The sequence below is a fragment of the Ambystoma mexicanum genome, chromosome 11, assembly GCF_040938575.1.
Source record: "Ambystoma mexicanum isolate Mex_15411 chromosome 11, UKY_AmexF1_1, whole genome shotgun sequence".
In the NCBI taxonomy this organism is placed as follows: Eukaryota; Metazoa; Chordata; class Amphibia; order Caudata; family Ambystomatidae; genus Ambystoma; species Ambystoma mexicanum.
Window position 1 is genome coordinate 873,900,236 of NC_090934.1, and position 21,101 is coordinate 873,921,336.

General features: G+C 45.4%; 1 protein-coding gene across 2 annotated transcripts in view; it reads right to left on the reverse strand.

Annotated features, from left to right (window-relative positions):
* The window catches only part of TSSC4 (tumor suppressing subtransferable candidate 4), a 69,193-nt gene extending 51,262 nt beyond the window's left edge, over window positions 1-17,931 (reverse strand). The window contains exon 1 of one of the 2 annotated variants that reach the window (XM_069623933.1): window positions 17,553-17,931. The gene's annotated coding sequence lies outside the window, so the exon portion shown is untranslated. The other variant, XM_069623934.1, reaches the window with a different exon arrangement.
* Between the last annotated feature and the right edge of the window lie 3,170 nt (window positions 17,932-21,101).

Consider the following 21,101-nt stretch of genomic DNA (forward strand, 5'->3'; position numbering starts at 1 on the left):
AAGCCACTATTAAAAAGAGTCAGAGCGGGTGGATCCAGCTTCCCTCATCTCGCACCCACTCACTGGAACGCCCTACCTCCCACCATCAGAGGTGAGGCCTCCCTCACCACCTTCCGCAAAACTCTGAAAACTATCCTATTCACATAAGGCCCGACACACCAGCACGAATACCTATCATATTATTTGTAATATATGACCAAATGCTATATCTGTAACAACAGTATGAAGTTTTGTAGTATTCATAATGTGTTTATCATGCCTGTACCCTGTAACCAAGTTATTGCAAGTAACAGCGTCTCAACGCCCCTGGGCTGCTTGCGCGCTATATAAATATAAATAAATAAATAAACAAATAAATAAATAAATAAAGAGAACAAGAACATTATGAGCAGCAGCTGAGAGCAATTGAAACACTGAGGATTATACAAAATCAAATAGACCAGAACAAGGTGAACCATAATTGTACCAGAGAGAAGAACTGCCACAAAAATTATATTTTTCAAGAATACTTGGAATCTAGTAACCAGGAATACAGGTCTTATAAAAGCTCCACTAAGTCCATTTGCAAGGAGGAGAGAAAAAATTGCCAATAGCCCACTTGAAGAGTTACAGAGACTGAAACAAGAAAGAACGAGAGACTATTTGAAGATTATATATTAATAAGGAATCCTAAAACTGGTGCCAGAAGTATCCTCAGGAGAAGGGAGTCATTCTCCTGACCCAAGTTGGTTATCATAGTGGTAGGGTCAGTTAGGTGACATTCACGAATGACTGACAAGCATCTTAGTCAGTAACATAGGTAGGGAAAGTTAAGCCTTATACATTTCCTTTAATAAAACCATGTGAAACATGTCCTCAGATTGTCTGCGTCCTTCTGATTAGCCACACAACCCACCACTAATGAATTGCACAGAACTTGAGACTTTGTTTGAAAGGAGGCACTCTGGGTATGAAGACATGTGTAGTGTTGGAGGATGGTGAGAAGACATCAGGAATCAGGTAAGGCACTGAGTGTATAAAAGGGAGTATGTTTATTTGTAGTTACAGGGCTAGTTGGTTAGAAAGGCAGGGAGCTAAATAGATGACATCCTTTCAGTAAGGTTCTCCCATCCTGTCTCTCAACTGTAGCTTTAGGAACCCTCAGGTCCCATAACATTCTAGGTGGCATCACTGTATTCTACTACCAGCACTGTGTGCACCCAGTGCAGATAGATATAGACCAGCCAGATAAGGCTACATGCATGTCCCCCAAGGGAAACTATATTTTATTTCATGTAGCGTAGGTGTATTGTATTGGACTAATCCATCCAGCCCATTATAGGTATTGAATGATGGAAGAAAAGAAAAAAATAAAGAAAATGCAAGTGTTCCTCTGCCCTAGAGTGGATTGGGCAAGGGAGAATTCTAGAGAAGAAAAAAAACAGTTTGAGATTTTTCAAAAACAATAGAGAAAGGATAAGAAGAGAAGGAAAAAAGTTAAAGAACAAGAAAAACAAAACTCCCTGATGGTGGGGGTTATGGGGGGAGGGGGTCAATGGCCTCGAGGGGCCCACTAGGGTCTGAAGAAAAAGTTGCGCCAGGCGTGAATGGCGGCTCAGCGTTGGAACCGTGGGCCGGCCCGGGCTGTGTGCCTGGAGCACCCTGGGAATCCATAGGGCCATGGTGGCTGCCGGTCCACCGGCCATACTGGAAGGGCGCATTGGTACACAGGTTCCTGCCAGCATGCGCAGTGATGCCCAGGGCGAAGCAGGATTTGCCCAGCCTGGGTCGCAGAGGTGAAGTGAGAGGCGGAGAAAGTCCACCCCACCTGCCCGAGTGGCCCAGGGGAAGTGAAGGCCATGGCTGTCGGAGCAGCCCAGGTCATGCGAAGTCCCGGACACCATCACGGCCAGGAGGAAGACAGTGACTCACAGTCCACCCCCTGCATCCTTATGGCGCAATACAGAGGGGGTGAGCCCGCGAGTGTGCCATGGGTGGGGTGGTGAAGAAAGGTGGCATCGCCATAGCAACAGGAGAACTGCCTGGAGCACGGTGGTGGCTTCCCAGGCCACGGGACAGCCTAAAGATGAAGAATGGTTGCAGGTTGCGATAGTGATGTCAAGCAGCTCACCCAGGGCAAGGGAGACCCAAAAAACCCAGTTTGTGGTGCGGAGTGGTGATTAGCATCAGGGGGCTTGGGGGGTGGCCACCAGGCTATGGGGCCAACCCTGAAGTAACCAGCAGGGTGCAGTGTTGACCATGGGCAGGAGGCTGCCCAGAGACTCCTTCAGGGCTCGGGAAGTGCACAGTGTAGTCCGGTGGCCCCACGTGGTGGACAGGGCCACCCAGAAAATAACTGAGGGGAAAATGCCCCAAATATCATCAATAGGCAGACCTGACACCCAACACAGACAGCCCAGGACAGTACTGAAAAGGAGTGGCTAACTGCAGAAGTCACCCCTATATTATTTAACGTATTGCAGCGATCGAAATCAAAATTGGATTAGCACAAGCTAAAAGCAGCTCCTAGGTGTTCAACGTGAACAAGTGACCATGAGCTACCACAGGTAGACAAGGAGTTAGTACGTAGCATTCTGCAAATCTAACGTTCACAACATGCAAAAATATCCTTGTTTAGGACCGCCAATGATTTAATTGTTGTAAAGGTGTGTCCTAATGTTTATTTATATAATATCCAGACGGGCACAGAGTTAAACTCATCTAAAGTTTGTTCTGCACCAGTTGGTCTGGGGAGCCGAAATGAGATCCTAGTAACTATTGGTGCCAAGCTCACCATGGCAACAAGCAGGAGCTAAATAGCTGGCATGAGGTAAGTGATGGAAGTGGCGGCCTGCCTGAGGCCACCTAGGGGGTGGGAACAGCCACAGAGGCCAACTTCAGGCCTCCCCCTCGATGGGTGGTACCAGGGATAGGGCAGGGGTCTGTTCCGTCAGTATCACCCTATGGGTCTCCCTGTGACACCTGCTAAGGAAGGGTTGGCTGATGGGGCAGATCCCTATTGAGAAGAACGCCGGGGTGGGGGGTGTTTAGAAGGATAGTACTAAGAATAATAGAAATATTAGATCTTCCCCCCCCCTCCCCTCCAGGCTACTTCTGCAGGAGGCTGTTCCGATACATTCTGGTTTCACCATCACAGTCTTGTGACCAATGCTGTATTTGACTTTTATGGACTTCATTGATTCACGGTGCATCACCCTTTCTCAACTCTCATGCTGAACTTCCTTTGTATCTTGTACTCATGGTGGCCCTGAATCATGCTGTTCCCATCTTCAACTTGCATCCTAGCTTGCAGCATTATGCGTTACTACTGACGTCTGCAATTGTATTTGCTCTTCCCTCTTGCTTCTACACTCTTTTTGACTCCTTACTCTCTGTTCTCTTCTCCTCCCCTTACTTATCAGAATTGTCCCTGGACCTAGTATGAAAGCAACCTCGGCTGTATCCTCCCTCCTCCCCTTATTTATTCCCCCCCACTCCCTCCAGCACTATCTGAAATGTCTTCAGGCCTAGTACATTAGTCGCTTGTTTTGTTCCTCCCCTCCCTTTCTGCACCAGTGTTTTTCTCCGGCTCTACCAGAAATGTCACCAGGCCCAGTATGGTAGTCGCCTGTCTGTCTCCATTTCTTTCACACTCACCCCCTACCTTCCTTACCTATGTGTTAACTCTTGCGCTATCTGAAATGTCGTCAGGCCGAGTAAGATAGTTAATTTCGCATCCTTATTGTTCATGGCCTGTAAGAACGTCATTGCATCTTACCTTGTTCCCTCCCTTGCCTTGAAACACATTGTGTATATGCGCTATATAAATAAACTACATCATATAATTACATGGTGCAAGTGTTTTTTTATAAAGGGGGGGGGTGTGTGTGGGTGTGTGTGTCTCTCTATTGAAGATGCACCACAGGTACCTAGGGTGCAGTCCATCTCCTGTCTAACATCGATTTTATTTTGCAGCTGTAGTGCACCTCCCTATCCAGGTGGGGTGGGTCTCTGGTCTGGGGTGAGGGGAAATGATACACCCTTGACCTGACACGGTCAGGAAAACAGGGGCTACAAAGGGGTATGCATGCCGTTCTTTTATTTTGTATTGTGCTTTTGTTTATTATAAAAACCTTTCACAATTATACAAACATAGAACAGACAATAAAATACAATTTACAAAACAAAGGTTAAAAAACAATTAGTAACAATTTAGATCCTAATTCATAGTACATTACAATAGCAGGGGAAGGAGAGGCTTGTGTATTATTGAATTAATAATACAACATTGATTTTACAAAAGCTAAATCTGCTATAGATCAGGAAAGCGGGCAAGCTCATAAGAATTCTTTCCCAAAAGTCTTCCTTCTTCAAACTTGCCTCTTTATGACAATTGATTCTTCTTGGAAGACAGCATGAAACAACATGAAACATTGGATTATGTTAATAACACACATGTAGACAAGTGTTTCTAAGCGCACACAGACAAGAGAGGGAAGACAAGACAGGCAATATTATTTCGCCTTGTGTCATTCAGATCGTGCAAGTGCGACAACGCAAAAGTGCAGGGGGAGGGAGAAGTGCCAGGGAAAGCGAAGGGGGAAGTGCAATCAGGACAGCATTGCTCAAAGGGCAGCCAGAGCAGCGCGGCTCTGGGTAAGTGCAAGGAGGAAGAAGTCTGTAGAGGTTAATGTTGCAGCCCCTAAGTGCGCGGTAGGCCCGGAGGCAGTGCAGGGGAGACTGATCATGGAAGAGCCTGGTACCCAGTGAGACTCCGAGGGTAGGCAACCAACCAGTTGGCACTGTAGACAGGTCAGCAGGGGAGGGAGAGAGAGAACCCAGAGGAGAAAAGTTCTGTTGGTTTTATTTATTTGTAAAGCGCACCTAGCCCTGGGGTAACTGGGCGCATGAACTTGGGACAAGTTCCAAAACATTCAGAAACGACATACAGGTATAATAAAAAGGAAGGTATTGAGCTGCTTTCAGCTCATATTTGAGAGGGGCAGGGACGCCATTCCATAGAGAGGCACCTGCAGAGGAGAGAGATCTAGCCCCCACTCCCTGCCTGGAGAAGCATCTGACGCTCAAGGGTTGGAGGAAGCTGAGCAAAGTGCTTGAGAAGAAAGGAGAGAGTTGAATGTAGTGCTGTCCCGGCCCCAGAATGCCTTGTGGACGATGCAGGGGGTCTTGAACTTGATCCTTGCAGCCACTGGGAGACGGAGAGATTTCAGGGCTGGAGAAATACGGTCCCTGTGCTCGAGACCAAGGATAAGTCTTGCAATGCTGTTCTGGATTAGTTGCAGAGGGCGGAGAGTAGAGGAAGGCAGATTGAGAAAGAGGCTGTTGCGATAGTCCAGCCTAGCAGCCTAGAGAGAACTGGGGCTCTGGGGACAGATGTTCTGGGGGAAGTGAGAAAAGGAAGAATCCCTCTGAGGACTGCAGTTGGTAGTGGGCCTTCTTGGCAAGGTCCGGAGTGTGAGGAGAGAGTGGAGTCGAAGAGGACACCAATGTTTTTTGCCTCACAGGAAGGCCGAGGAAGAGGGCCAAAGGAGGGCGGCCAGAGTAAGAGGGAAAGCAGGGGTCCCAATGAGAAGGATCTCCCTTTTACTGGTATCAAGGCAGAGATCCTTGGAAGCACACCAATCCTGAATTGCAGATAAGACAGTCAGGAATGAGCAAGAGAGGAGGATGATGAGGGGAGCCTGAAAGAGAGCCGAGTGCCACCTGCATAACACAGCAAGTTAGAGCAGAAGGTAGAGATCAGGTGGGCCAAAGGGGCCAGGTAGACATTGAAAAGCCAGTGTGAGAGGCTAGAGCCCTGGGGGACATGTGGAGAGAGAGGTGGTGGAGAGAAAGGATCCAAGTTGGATTGGGGAGGGTCGGTCCAGGAGGAAGGTGGTCAACCACTCTTGGGCCTGATCTGTGATACCCAGGTTCTCACAGAGTCAATTGGTCAGGATGGCGTGATTGACCGTATCAAAAGCAGAGGAAAGGTCAAGGAGGATGAGGACAGAGAGAAGGCTGGAGTCAAGATTAGAGAGCGGATCTTCACAGGTGTTCACGAGAGCAGTTTCAGTGCCTCTTGGCTGCTGTGAAGCCAATAGTTTGCCAGACAGGTGGGATTGGCAGAAGGATTTTAAAGGAGGGGGTGCTTGAAGATCCAGATCGAGTGGCAACAGAGTGATTGCAGAAATCGGCAAAGGCTGGAGCGAGGGTGTCAATGTGGTCCTTAATGGTTCGGGAGGAGCGGGTGCGCCTGTTTGGATGACAGTTTGCTTTAGGGTTTCAATATCAGATTTACAAATAGACACTTTCTCAGATGGTGGGATATTACTCCTTGCGCCTATTATTTCATTTGTTGGGAATAAATACATTTTTACACGTATAAAATTATTCCTGAACAATCTAGATGATATTGAAGTAGATAAAAGGAAACTCATTAAGAGGTCAGACTTCGATCCACGAGGGATAAAACGGGTGATAATTCATAAGACATTCCCTATTATTTATCCAATTCTGTGTACATATTTTCAATTTCACTTTCCCCGTATTCAATACTAGCTCTTCTAAGTTTGATTCTACAGCAGGTAATCTATTAGAGTAAAACTCCACCCATTGACTCAAAGCCTTACATGATTTGTTTAAATACAAGGCGTGAAGAACAAACAAACAAGAAATTGAGCAGGGGAACGAATCAATCAAATAATGTCATCCTTTTCCAGTCCACTACGGATTGTAACGATAGGAGAGCTCCTGCCTAGTAACACTCTTAGGGACCCCATTTGGGAGTGCTAAGCATCGCTGCCACAGTTTAGCCTCTAATTTCCCCCCAATTCAAGTTTAGCTGTAATGTTTCTGCCCCAAAGAGTAAACTAGGCTGTATTTTAGATTTATACAGTCTGATTAGATGAAGCATAGAAAAGCGACCAAAACTAAGATCTACTACTTTCATTTGGGCCGCATAAGCATTTATTTCCAGACGTAACAATTTTAACAATTGATTGTCGCCAGGTTTGGAATACAACTAAACGCTCAGATATTTAAACTGATCCACTACTTCCATTGTGTGCTCCACCAGGTAACAGTTAAAGTGATTTTTTTCACCCGCATATCCGGTTTCAAGATCTGAATTTTTGTTTTAGACACATTGATCTCCAAATCCAAAGCTTCCAAATAATTTGCCTGGGCATTAAATGATCTTTGAAGACCAAAGGGTGTTGATAAAACAATGCTAGATCATCGGCACAAGACACATATTGGATGAATACCGAGCCAAGACGAGGCGGACAAACAATAGCAGTTGACAACAAATCATTTAGGTCTGCTATGTAAAAGTTAAATAAAAAAGGTGCCAATGCTCAGAGTTGGGACAAAGGACATGTCCAGTGGATGTAGCTGGCCACCAACAGAGCCCACCATAGGTGCTTTGTGGGTGGACCAACTCAGGGCAGGGCTAAAAGCCATGCCTCCAGTCAAAGGGGACAGTGGGCCTAACTGGTGGTTAAAGAAGGTTGAGAGCAAGCAGGTCCAACATGCCCAGTTAGCACATGAGGTGGCCAAGCCATGCCTTCCCCCCCCCCCTCAGCCACCAAGCCTATTGGATCGCTTTTAATACATCAATGTAAGTACCCATAACACAGCGCTAGATTGTCTGACACAAATCTGCATTTAGGGAGACCCATTCTTACTCAAACAAAACAGAGCACAGTCTGACAAAGTAGGTGGAAAGTGGGTGGGTATATAGGAGGTGCGCTCCAGCTGAAGTATTACATTTGAAGGCAAAGATTCTTTGTGTGCCCTCCACTTCACTTTCCAGACAATAGGGGAAGGAGAGGCTTGTGTTTTATTGAATAATATAAAATTGATTTTACAAAAGCTAAATCTGCTATAGATCAGGAAATCCGACGAGCTCCAAGAATTCTTTCCGAAAAATCTTCCATCTGCAAAACTGCCTCTTTACGGACTAATCTAACTGACATGTGATTCTGCTTGGAGAACAGCATGAAACATTGGACAAATAGGATACATGATGTTATTTATAAACACACCTGTACAGAAGGTCCATCTGTTCTATCCGTTCCATCTACTTCACCTGATCCATCTACTCAATCTACTACTTCTGTTCCATCCACTCCATTCGTTCCATCTGCTCCAACCGTTCTATCCATTCCAACTTTTCGTTCAGCTCCATCCATTCCTTCTGTTCCATCCATTCCTTCTGTTCCATCCACTCCAATACAACACTTGCCAAAAGATCTATGTGATATTTTGTGAAGTTTTGTCCATCTGTCTTGCAATCAGTTGGTGTTAGAATATGTGACTTGAGTCAAACCTGATGTTTGAAAATTAGAAACTCCTGAGACGGCCAAGTACTATACCTGGACGAGCCCTGTGGGACTCAGGTCGGGGCTCTGGCCTGACCCTCATCTTGAGCCGACCACGAGTCCCACATGCTCCCCGTTAACACAATCTTTTTTTTTTTTTAACAAATGCTTACAGGAGCCGGCACTGACTTCCTGGTCTGGCCGCTTGACTTCTGGTTCAACCCCAGCCACTTGATAGGCTGGAAAGGGGCTGTGGCACTTCATGACGCTGAAGCGGCTGGGGGTGACTTTAAAGGCAAGTGCCTGCCTTGCCCCTACAGCGTTTGTCCCCCTCGCCGTCTCCTATACTCCCCCACCCATCCAAACAATACCCACGTTGTCCCTGCCTCCACCAAAGCGCCACCATCCCCTTTTTCCTGCCGACTCCCATTCGCAAAACAGCAGTGCTGTCCCTGCCCCTCCCCAAAAGTCACCTTCTTTTCCTTGCCCTCCCGCCATTCCCAAAACAGCAGCACTGCTTGTTCTCTACTCTTTTACTATCCACAAAACAATAGCACTGTCCCTGCCCCATCCTCTTTTCCCTGCCCCTTCCATTCGTAAAACAGCAACGCTGTCCCTGCACCTCCCCAAACAGCACCTTCTTCTTTTCCCTGCCCTTCCACCATTTCCAAAATAGCAGCACTGCCCCCAAACACCACCATCCCCTTGTCCTCTGCCCCCTACCATCCCCAAAACAGTAGCACTGTCCCAGTCACCAAGCCTCACATCCTCTTTTTCATGCCCCATCCTCCACTGCCCAAAAAAGCATTGCTGTACCCCATTGCCCCCGGGCCACCATGGCCTTGTTCTCTCTACCCACCTATCCCCAAAATGGCCGTGCTGCCAGCCCCAGCGCCACCATCCACTTCTCTGCCTCAGCCTCCCTTACCATAAAAAAAACACAACACTTGTACTGTCCCTATCCTTATCTCCAGCGTCACAATCTCCTTCCCCTGTCCCAAACAAACCCCACTGGACTGGCACTGCACACCCTCTGCGCGCCGCCATCCCCACACACCACCACCCACCCATTTGTTCCATGTCCCAGCCCCTCCCACATCAAACACCCCCTCCCCATCTCCACCAGCGCCACAATCCCCTTCCCCTGTCCCAAAGGGAAAGGTCCCTGGACTGGTGCTGCCCCAACATGCCACCATTGATGCATCCCCCTTCCCCAAATCCAGCAACCATGCAACTTCAGCTCGATCCGCATTGGGCCCCTAGAGGCAGGCCAGGACCCCAGGCTCGACCCTAACCCAGAGTTCCCTGGCCCTCCCAGCTCTACTAAGTACTCTAAACTATGCCACTGCCCCACCTCAGATGAACCAAAAAAAAGGAAATTAGTTAAATAAGTGTACCCACAAACACTCATGCGAAATTAACATTTCCGAGAATGAAGGATTCCAAAAAAATAAAACTTTGAACAAAACAGATTGACAAATACACAACTCTGTGTAGGACCCCCCCCCCCATACATTTAAATGGGTATAAAAATTGCAGCGAGACTAAAATATGTGGAATTAGCCAATTTGTACGAAAATGTTCCATTTGATCGTTTTTTACATGCTTGAATTTACCTTCTGTTCACTTTGCCTGCATACTTTTCAAAATACTGAACACAGAGCAGGGGTTGCAGGGGTGTCCCCTGCTCCCCATGTTAAGTATTGTTGGGGATTAATAAATAAATAAAGTGTTGCAAGGGAAGTAGAGGAGAGCAAGCAGATAAGTGAGGGAAAAGCGAGTGTTAGGGAGAATTCTCAAAAATGTGCTAATTGCCTTCTACCTTACGGACCCCCAGCTCTTTTGCTTGACTTTAGGACTTCTTATCTCTCATGTAATTTTAATGTGATTTATTCTATGTTTCTTCGTGGCGCAGCAGATAAAAGTGCTTTAGACTTAGTTAGAACATGGCATTGATACAGTGATCCAAAAAAAAAAAAAAAACAGGACATTTACAGGTGGATTACATTGATGATACATTGGGTTAAATAGATTGCAAGACTTGAGTCTGACAAACTCCATAGGCATCATCTTTACATTGTGACACAGCACCTTGAGTGCAATGGCACAGCGGTCTCTTAGATTTCCCAATGTTGTAAATACCTTCTCTTCGTTAAACTACTGTTTCCAAGAGAAGGTAATTGAAATTGACCTACTTACATTTTGTAACTTTCTAGACCCAGCACACACTGTCTTACCATAGGGTGCTGGAGGGTTTACTTATTATCCTCTTTGTCTAGTTTCTCATGTAACATTTTTATGTTACCCTTTCTAAAATTAATGGCTGATGGCAGTGGTTTACTTTTTCTACCATTGTGTGTTTTTACTGTGGGCTGCGTCCGCAGCCACAGTAAAGCACCCATGGGTGCCCATTTCGTCAAAATGGCCCTGGTCGTCTTTTTTCACCATTTCATGTTGGAAAGGTCCTTCTTGAGATTTACTCTGCACGTCAAACCAGGTTTGTCGTCTTTTGCGGGATTCAAGAGTGAAACCCGCCTCTGGCTCCAGTATGTTTGGCAGGTGCTGGAAGTGAGGGAGGTGCCTGAAACTCCCTGTGCTTGATCCCCTTGGTTACAGGAATTCACCCAAAAGTGATTGGCTGGCTGGCTGTCCGGCAAGGACAGCCACCCTGCTGTGTGATTGACAGCTAGGCTGGAATGAATGGTAGAAACCTGCATGAAAGGCGAGGCTTTTTGGCTTGGAAGGCAGAGTCGACGTCTGGACAAAGGAATCCGAAGAAGAACTTGAAAGAGACGCCTGCTGCAACTACTGGGCCGTTGGTTTGCCCGGTGAAGCCCTGCAAGGACGAATTCTCCCTTTGAGTTGGTGGGACCAATCAACTCAAAAGTAAGCCGGTCTGGACATTGTCTCGGAGCTGGCTGTACTTCCACTGCGCTGCTGCTGGAACTGAAGCGCCAAGGAGAGGAACATCAGATTGTGTGCATTGCTTTTAAGTCAGACCCGAGCACCAGGAAAATCCTCAGGACTTCCCTTATGCAGGACTGACCAAGCCTGAGCCACCTCAACAGAGTGCCGGACCCCAGATGCGAGGAAAGTCTGAAGTGGTATCCGAGAACCGCAGTGTTGCTATTTGCTGTCAGACACCAGGAGCTAAAACACTGAAGAACCGCTGAATTGAAGTTTGCCCATTGCTGCCACTGACCTTTCCATTGCAGAGCAAGAGTCCCCAGATGTCCTCCGTCTTGTCCCCACGACTGAGGCTCAGGAAAAGCATGATCTGCAGAGCTGTACAGGAACAGAAGCCAGCTGAAACCATTCCTTTTAACCAGAGGTACTGTAAAGTCTAAGAGAATTTACCTCTTGTTGTGTGGCCTTACTTGCTCTCAGTTGAGACTTACCTTGCAGAGTTGCTAAAGCTCTGCCCCTCACAATCCTCCCAGCTTGTGGCCCTGAGAGACTCCTCTTTAACTCTGACTTTGTGCGTTGGCATTTCCCCCAAGAAAGGATTCATTTAATCTTCATTGGAAAGTTTTAAAAGTACTTACCTGTTTGTGAATTGTTTGTTAACCTTTGTTTTATTCCTCTATTATATCTTTTACACAAAACTCAGTATTGCTCTAAATGTAACAGTGCTAAATCAATGCCCACAGTATCGTAGCTATTTAAGTCACCTGAGGGTGTAGGAAGTGTCTGTGTGCCATCCCCAATGGGTATCATCTGATTTAGAGAAACAGGTTTGTTTTGAAGTGTATTATAATTGTTAGATAGATTGCTCCCTTCTGAAGAATGCTTATACAACTGTGAAATAAAGTGTTTATTTGAATAACTGCTATTGTGAAACTCTGTGTCACAACATTACTGCTCACATTGGCCCCTCTTGAGATAAGCCTGGCTGCTCAGCAACACTACCAACTTGTGTAGTTCAGACTTATACCAAAAGGTAGGGTCCCTATTGCCAGGGGGTCAAGGTTATTGTAGTGCACCCAAATGGTACTGCATACAATCTTGCCTAACAGGGGGGTGTACGCTCCGTTTATAGGGTGCATTATGTAAAGGGAGTTACATCATTTTAGGATTTGGGTTTCTTGTTCGTGTTATTCCCTTCTTTAATATGCACATTTAAAATGTTGGCCTGAGCAACTATATTGCAGCCAGTTTACCGCATCAAATCTAACATGATCAACCCAAGCATGCCCTTTAGGTTTTGCAAACGTAGTTTCGAGAACCAATGATACACAGAAAAAAAACACTTACCATATTTCCTGCTAATTGGTCTGTATATTTATATAACAAACAAAAAAAAAAGAGGAAAACCGCCATGAGAATGGACAGTTTAGCCTGCACTCCAAGTTATGGACATGAGCCAAAGGGTACCGTCCATAAAAGAAATCAGCCAGAAACTTGAAGTAGATTACTTACAAGTTTATTGAATACAAAAAAGTTATATGTTTAAAAAAAAACGCCATAGATCCAACAACAGAGGCAGGACAACCAGAGAGCAGTCCTGTATGGACGTGTTTCGCGCTCTACACAGCGCTTGTTCACCAATAAGGGGGGGGGGGGCAACATAGTTAAGTAACAGTGTATGTCCCTTCATAGTTTCTACAGCTCAACAGATGCATGCATGCAAAGGGAAAACAATGGCAGACATCTTGTAACATAGTTGCAAACTGCTCAGATCCTAAAACAGATGCATAATTATAGGACACAACACGATCCCAACCAGACAGGGGCAATAATATTAATCACCCGAGATAAAATGGATAAAAGAGTCAATGATTTCATCCAGTTGCATAGATAACAAAACTAGTAGCACAAAATAAAACCACACCGTGCGGATGCTAAGTAGCAGTATAGAAGTGGCAAAGTGCAACAGCTTCATGGTAGCATAATTAAAAAAAAAATGTTTTGTAAATGAGCCAATATTACCATCTAACTGTATCGATCACAATACTAGCATCAAAAGGTAGAGGCAAAGTGCAAACGCTTAATAAAAGCATAGTATTAGCAAAGTGCAAAGTTTTGATAGCAGCATAATAGTAGCCATAAAGTGCAAGTGCATAGTAATGACTGAAAAAAATACATCAGTCAAAATAGCAGCATAAAGCAACAGCTAAAGTGCAAGTGCTTAATCACAATGCAGTAAACAATAACAATAATAAATGGTAAAAAGTTCCAGAGGCTCAAAAAGTGCAAATGTCAATGCAAGATTTAAAAGCTCAGAAAGCGTAATTGCAAGTGCACTGCAGCAACTGGAAAACATGTGACAAAGGAAATGACGGGCAAACCCAAAATCAAAATTCAAATACTTGTCAAGCAAGAAAACATGAAAATATGTCATATAAGGTTGTAGGTATTGCTTGACATCAAAGAGGATGTTAAGCCAAGACAAAATAAACGAGCATAACATTCAGACCAAAAAAGGAAAGAACACTCAATGTACCAAAGAAAACCTAGAAATAATGACCATGAACCATCAAAGAGTCCCCCATTGACACAGAAACAAAACAGCAAATCAATGTATAAGAACAAAGATTGTAAATGAGAAAAAAGAAACCTCATACTGGCAATCTAAGGTCTGATACAAGTGCCAGAAAACAGTGAGCAAAAAATAAATAACTCAAACAAACACTGCCACTGGACAACAACGGCATATGTCCAGTGCGTAAAAATCCAAAGAAACATATATGATGCCACAGGGAATGACACTGAATAAGAAGAAACACTAATACGCAGAAAAATCCTCTATAATTATCAATGTAAACTCCCAGGAAGGTAAATAACTCCTCGTCAATGTTGTGACCATCAGGTGTCTTGGTGTCAAAATCCAATATTTATTATTTATTTGTTTTGGTTATTCATAACCTTTACAAAAACATAAAAAACACAATTAAATACATATTTACAAATCATCTTACCATATAAAAATCCATTAATACATACTTAATATATTCACAGAGAGAAAAAAAAGAAACAGAAAAAAGAACGTGTATTACATGTACATTCAGTATTGATATCTTTAACACAGCAGCTAACTAGAACGTCCACTTTCAAGAAATTGCAATTCTTTTATTTCAATCATATTGTTTGACTGATTCTCAGAAACCTTACTACCGCAAGACGAAGAGAAAAATTACTTCCATGTAGCATTTCGAGCCATAATCTTACAAGATCCACATTGTCCATATACACAAATTTTAGTTATGTATACGTTCACTTCGCAATGCTGTACAATAAATTAGGACGTGTTGCAAGGTTTCAGATAGCCTAAATATACCACAAAATCTGCACAAAGATGATGTTCCATTCCTTCCTTCCCGATGGTCTGTGATTTCCCATGTAAGCAACACATTGCATTTAAAGCGCATAAATTCATTACGCCAACCTCTATCAAGAAACTTAGTCAAGTATGACTCCAGACCACTCCCAATTATGTAGCCGGACACCAGATGCTTTTATAATTTGGTTCCAGCTATCTTAGCACAGGTAATATTCCAATACAGTGGTTCCGCATATTTTTTTGCCTTATTTAGCTTGAATATAAGCAACTCACACGTTGCACCAAAGGAGGTTAGGTACACCAGGATTTCCCTTGCTAGCTCGTTTAAGTATTCTGAGACACGTGTACCAGTACGGATCCCGTTTCCCAGCAGATCATACAGTGTCTTTGGAGCTCACAACTAGTTTTCTAAATAAACATACTCGGCGCCACATAACCATGCTTCTTATGGAGGATAAACCAAGTTCATACTGCAACACTTCCAACTGGCACACAATTGGGCAAGCATGTAAAGACTGATCTTAAAATCTTAGCCTCATATTTATCCAACTCGTCAATTGCCCACCTAGGGAACAATTCCAAACCATAACAGAATTGTGGAATCACCTTAGATTTATAGTAATGCAGGGTCGGTATAAATGAAAATTTCCCATATTTAGCATCAATTTTTTTTAAATGGATGATTTGTACCTGTGCCTTTTTGTCTAGAAATTGCTGATAATTTTCTTTTCTTTTAATTTCAAAAATTGTGTAACCCAAATACTGCATGTGTGATTTCGCACACAATTTTTCGTTGTTCAAAATCCAAACAGGATTGCCCCTTGTAGCACTGCAGTGCAGCCGTAAGATCAGTTTTCTTTGCTTTTATCAGGAGGGAATTGGCAATAGTATACTCTCTAAATTTTGTTAGCAAGTGTTGCAGTCCCCGCGGGGTGTGATCAAACAGCATAAAATCGTCCACTTAGGCAGACAAGGATACCTTTGTTCCCTCAACTGTAGGTGGCACAAAGGCAGCTGTTTCAATGACCTGGCCAGCATCTGATACGTACAGTTTGAATATATATTTGGTTTTGAGCTGCTGTAATTTTAGGACACGGTCACCACCTCTAGGGTTCTTGGTCACATGTTCCACTGCAAAGAAAGTGAGCAACCGAAAGTCATTATCATGTTTCTCTTTAAAATGCTTGGCCATTGGGTAGGCTGGGTCCGAATTTTTTATGGCCCTTAAATGTTGCAACACCCTCAATTTATATATCTCACGAAGAACATGCTAAATTCCACAGAAATGCAAGCCATTCTTTCTGTATGTTAAATAAGCACACATGCATTGGCTTGCAATTTATTTTATTTCATGCATCTCCAGTTTCAGTTGTCATAAAAGCTGTTGTGATTCTTTTGGAGAAAGATTACCTTTCTGTAATATTCATGGGCTATTTCTGTCTGGTACAAATACTCATGGTGATCAAGTTTGTGATTGCTTAGAATGTGTAATTGATGTTTGCTATATTTTTATATTCTACGGAATTCCTTTATTGAATGTTTTGACAATTATTTATGGTGTAAAATTGTTTGTTTTACTATGTGTAAAGTTGATTATGAACAACCAAACAATACAACAACAAAAAAATGGGCTTACATATGGATGTCTCCCGTTTTATTCGGGCTTTTGGAAACAAAATAGGGGGGGGACGTACAGGCAGAGAAGTATTTCATGTAACCTTTCTATCGATCACTGATGCTCTGGTGGTGAGGGAAGGCTGCTGCACCAGCAGCCCACTGTAATATTGTGTACTGCACACCCCAACAATACCAGAGTTGTCAAGCTTTTCCTCAGAGATCTTGAGAACGGTTGTAGGTGAAGGGATCGAAAACAAAAAGGATCGAATACAATAGTTGAGAGTTAAAAGGACAGGGAAAAAAGGGTCGAATTCTTTTTGGGGGGTCCCCCGAAACCCCTGTTTTTGATGTAAAAAACACTTTTTCCCCGATACGGAAGCCGAAAAAAAAATCATTTTAAAAAAGGCATTCAAACTTTTTTTCTTGGTCCTTTTGACTCGAAACTATTGTATTCGATCCTTTCACTGTACACCCTTGAGAACAGCAGGAAGCCCGTAAAACTCCAGGCCAATCCCACAAGTTGTGCAGGTTCATACATCACATTTGTATAACGCCTCAGCCATCGTTATGACAGCGAAACATTGTGGTGTGCATAGTTATTTAATGTATTGTGTCTTTTGGTATAAATGTACTTTTAACACAAGAAAAACAGTCACATACCAAAAATACAATGTTAAAACAAACAATTGTGGTGTGCATAACCCTACGGCAGACTGTTGTCATTGCTTCCAGTTCTCCTCAACAGTCAATCACAGGAACAGTGGCATGCCTGTCCCCGATGTAACACAACTAGCAGACAGGCGTACTAAAATTAGAGTTGTAGACATGCCTCCATCACTGTGTCACAGATGGATCAGCTGCCAGGGACACCTTAAGGCCTCTTTAAAAGGAGAGGTGAAATATATGCAGAGGTTAAAATAAAAAAGAATCGGAGTACGTGCGACCAATATATTATACCTTTGCATCGGGTCACACAAAACACGGAGATGTGTCGGTCTGCAAAACCAAAGCCAGGGACAAGCAGGCCCGCCCCAGTATGTCACATTAATCAAATACACTGGCCTGGGTCGGTACGCAGCTCTACGGCTGAGTGTGCAGAACTTCTATTAGCGGGGACTGGTGGACGCCGAGCGTAAACCGTCAAGGGTGCACATGAGGACAGTTCTCACTTCGTCCCCTCGTTTTCTTCTCTCTGACTGTAAGAAGCATTGTCCAACCATTTCTACTTTCTCCCCATCCCCCAATTTATGTTTTTCTTTTCTCTTTTTAGAAGTATAGCCTATCCGTCTCCCTTCCGCCCCCGCATCACTACATTAACGCGTGCACTCTGTTTGGAGAAAAAAAAAAATCACCTGACGGTCAGAACGCCTCCATCTTGAATCGCGATTTCTTTTCCCGGGTACTGAAGACACGCGCGTATTATGGGTGTTGTAGTTTTCTGTGCGGGGGAACTGTACGGTGCACCAAAGATTGAGTCGACAACACAGAGAAGCGACTCAAGCAGTGCAATGACATCTCTGTTCCCAGCCAGCAGAGGCGGGGTGATCGATTCAAGGTCTAGCAGAGTCCTGCTTGTGTTAAAGTGTCATTTTGTATGGGTAGTGTCTAGTTTCCATTCGAGTAATGGACCATAGCAACAGCCCGCCTACTCTTCTTCGTGTGACTTCCGACGTCATCAGTGTGATTTTCGGGAGCAATTTTAGGGTAGTGTCTAGTTCCTATCCGAGAAACGGCCCGTAGCAACGGCCCGCCTACTCATCTTCACGTGACTTCCGAGTTCGGAGTCAGACGTCATCATTGTGATTTTCCGGAGCAATTTTAGAGAGCGGGTAGTGGGAAGGTTGATACTAGTTCCCATCCGAGAAACGGACCATCGGTTGTTAGGGCCATTTCTCAGATGGGAAATAGCTGCTTCAGTGTGAGTGAGCTAGTTCCCGTTAGAGAAATGGCCCTTTTTTGCCCCCTAGTGGCTAAGTCCTGCATAATAATGGGAACTAGCCCACTCACACAGAGAAGGCTAGTTCCCATTAGACAAATGGCCCTTTTTGCTCCCCTAGTGGCCACGTCCTGCATAATAATGGGAACTAGCCCACTCACACAGAGAAAGCTAGTTCCCATTAGAGAAATGGCCCTTTTTGCTCCCCTAGTGGCCAAGTCCTGCATACTAATGCGAACTAGCCTACTCACACTGAGAAGGCTAGTTCCCATTAGAGAAATGGCCCTTTTTGCCCCTAGTGGCCAAGTTCTGCATAATAATGGGAACTAGCCCACTCACACAGAGAAAGCTAGTTCCCATTAGACAAATGGCCCTTTTTGCTCCCCTAGTGGCCAAGTCCTGCATAATAATGGGAACTAGCCCACTCACACAGAGAAGGCTAGTTCCCATTAGAGAAATGGCCCTTTTTGCCCCTAGTGGCCAAGTCCTGCTATTTCCCATTAGAGAAGTGGCCCTTTTTGGCCCTAGTGGCCAAGTCCTGCATAATAATGGAAACTAACCTACTCACACTGAGAAGGCTAGTTCCCATTAGAAAAATGGCCCTTTTTGCCCCTAGTGGCCAAGTCCTGCATAATAGTGGGAACTAGCCCACTCACACTGAAGCAGCTATTTCCCATTAGAGAAAGTGCCCTCCGACCTGGAAAGGCAGAAAGGTCCTCTCGTCTAATGGGAACTAGCCCACTCACACTGAAGCAGCTATTTCCCATTAGAGAAAGGGCCCTCCGACCTGGAAAGGCAGAAAGGTCCTCTCGGCTAATGGGAATTAGCCCACTCACACTGAAGCAGCTATTTCCCATTAGAGAAACGGCCCTCCGACCTGGAAAGGCAGAAAGGTCCTCTCGGCTAATGGGAACTAGCCCATTCACACTGAAGCAGCTATTTCCCATTAGAGAAGCGGCCCTCCGACCTGCAGAGGCAGAAAGGTCCTCTCGTCTAATGGGAACTAGCCCACTCAGACTGAAGCAGCTATTTCCCATTAGAGAAACGGCCCTCCGACCTGGAAAGGCAGAAAGGTCCTCTCGGCTAATGGGAACTAGCCCACTCAGACTGAAGCAGCTATTTCCCATTAGAGAAACGGCCCTCCGACCTGGAAAGGCAGAAAGGTCCTCTCGTCTAATGGGAACAAGCCCACTCACACTGAAGCAGCTATTTCCCATTAGAGAAAGGGCCCTCCGACCTGGAAAGGCAAAAAGGTCCTCTCGGCTAATGGGAACTAGCCCACTCACACTGAAGCAGCTATTTCCCATTAGAGAACCGGCCCTCCGACCTGCAGAGGCAGAAAGGTCCTCTTGTCTAATGGGAACTAGGCCACTCACACTGAAGCAGCTATTTCCCATTAGAGAAGCGGCCCTCCGACCTGCAGAGGCAGAAAGGTCCTCTCGGCTAATGGGAACTAGCCCACTCAGACTGAAGCAGCTATTTCCCATTAGAGAAAGGGCCCTCCGACCTGGAAAGGCAGAAAGGTCCTCTCGGCTAATGGGAACTAGCCCACTCACACTGAAGCAGCTATTTCCCATTAGAGAAGCGGCCCTCCGACCTGCAGAGGCAGAAAGGTCCTCTCGTCTAATGGGAACTAGCCCACTCAGACTGAAGCAGCTATTTCCCATTAGAGAAAGGGCCCTCCGACCTGGAAAGGCAAAAAGGTCCTCTCGTCTAATGGGAACTAGCCCATTCACACTGAAGCAGCTATTTCCCCATTACAGAAGCGGCCCTCCGACCTGCAGAGGCAGAAAGGTCCTCTCGTCTAATGGGAACTAGCCCACTCAGACTGAAGCAGCTATTTCCCATTAGAGAAAGGGCCCTCCAACCTGGAAAGGCAAAAAGGTCCTCTCGTCTAATGGGAACTAGCCCACTCACACTGAAGCAGCTATTTCCCATTAGAGAAGCGGCCCTCTGACCTGCAGAGGCAGAAAGGTCCTCTCGTCTAATGGGAACTAGCCCACTCAGACTGAAGCAGCTATTTCCCATTAGAGAAAGGGCCCTCCGACCTGGAAAGGCAGAAAGGTCCTCTCGGCTAATGGGAACTAGCCCACTCACACTGAAGCAGCTATTTCCCATTAGAGAAGCGGCCCTCCGACCTGCAGAGGCAGAAAGGTCCTCTCGTCTAATGGGAACTAGCCCACTCATACTGAAGCAGCTATTTCCCATTAGAGAAAGGGCCCTCCGACCTGGAAAGGCAGAAAGGTCCTCTCGGCTAATGGGAACTAGCCCACTCACACTGAAGCAGCTATTTCCCATTAGAGAAATGGCCCTCCGACCTGGAAAGGCAAAAAGGTCCTCTCGGCTAATGGGAACTAGCCCACTCACACTGAAGCAGCTATTTCCCATTAGAGAAGCGGCCCTCCGACCTGCAGAGGCAGAAAGGTCCTCTCGTCTAATGGGAACTAGGCCACTCACACTGAAGCAGCTATTTCCCATTAGAGAAGCGGCCCTCCGACCTGCAGAGGCAGAAAGGTCCTCTCGGCTAATGGGAACTAGCCCACTCAGACTGAAGCAGCTATTTCCCATTGGAGAAACGGCCCTCCGACCTGGAAAGGCAAAAAGGTCCTCTTGTCTAATGGGAACTAGCCCACTCAGACTGAAGCAGCTATTTCCCATTAGAGTAACGGCCCTCCGACCTGGAAAGGCAAAAAGGTCCTCTCGTCTAATGGGAACTAGCCCATTCACACTGAAGCAGCTATTTCCCATTAGAGAAGCGGCCCTCCGACCTGCAGAGGCAGAAAGGTCCTCTCGTCTAATGGGAACTAGCCCCCTCAGACTGAAGCAGCTATTTCCCATTAGAGAAAGGGCCCTCCGACCTGGAAAGGCAGAAAGGTCCTCTCGGCTAATGGGAACTAGCCCACTCACACTGAAGCAGCTATTTCCCATTAGAGAAAGGGCCCTCCGACCTGGAAAGGCAAAAAGG